Raw genomic sequence first — 1,141 nt, forward strand, 5'->3', positions numbered from 1 at the left:
TACTCATTTTTCTTGAGCTTGAAAGGGACCTCATGGATAACCTTCTTCTTTGCCACAACATCATAGAAGTGGTCTTGATGGCTTTTGGAGATGAATCTTTCCATCTCCCATGACTCGGAGGTGGAAGCTTTTGTCTTCCCTTTTCCTTTTCTAGAGGATTCTCCAGCCTTAGGTGCCATTGATGGAAATGGAAAAACAAAAAGCTTATGCTTTTACCACACCAAACTTAAAATATTGCTCGCCCTCGAGCAAGAGAAGAAAGAAGAGAAGAAGAAGAAGAAGATTGAGCAAGAGAGGAAAGAAGAGAAGAAGAAGAATAAGAAAATGGAGGTGAGTGAGGGGAGATGGATTCGGCCAAGGTATAGTAGAGGGGGTAGTGTTGTTTGAAAATGAGGTAGAATGGAAGGGTATATATAGGGAGAGGGGAGAGGGTAGGTTCGGCCATTTAGGGTGGGATTGGGGGGGAAATGTTTTAGAATTTTGAAGGTAGGTGGGGTTTATGGGGAAGAGTGGATGGATGTGAGTGGTGAATAGGTGATTGGGAAGAGAGATTGAGGTGATTGGTGAAGGGTTTTTGGGAAGTGTGACATGGGGAAGAGTAAAATAGGATTAGGAGGTAAGGTGGGAATATAGTAGGTGGGGATCCTGTGGGGTCCACTGATCCTGAGGTGATCCTGTGGGGTCCACAGATCCTGAGGTGTCAAGAAATTCCATCCCTGCACCAAATAGGCATGTAAAATGCCTTTGCACACCATTCTGGCATTTAAACACCAAGTGGTGCACATTCTGGGCGTTCAACGCCCACATGTAACATCTTTCTGGCGTTGAACGCCAGTTTCATGCTTGTTACTGGCGTTCAGCGCCAGCTTTTCCTCAGTTTCATGCTTGTTACTGGCGTTCAGCACCAGCTTTTCCTCTAGGCACATTCCTGGCGTTCAGTGCTAGAATGTTGATTGTTTCTGGCGTTCAGCGCCAGATTCATGCTCTGTTCTGGCGTTGAATGCTAGCCAGAAGCTCCATACTGGCGTTGAACGCCAGTCTATGCTTCCTCCAGGGTGTGATTTTTCTTCTGCTATTTTTTTGATTCTGTTTTTAATTTTTATATTTTTTTCGTGACTCCACAAAATAACAATAGAATAAA

The sequence above is a fragment of the Arachis duranensis genome, chromosome 4 (assembly GCF_000817695.3).
Source record: "Arachis duranensis cultivar V14167 chromosome 4, aradu.V14167.gnm2.J7QH, whole genome shotgun sequence".
Lineage (NCBI taxonomy): Eukaryota > Viridiplantae > Streptophyta > Magnoliopsida > Fabales > Fabaceae > Arachis > Arachis duranensis.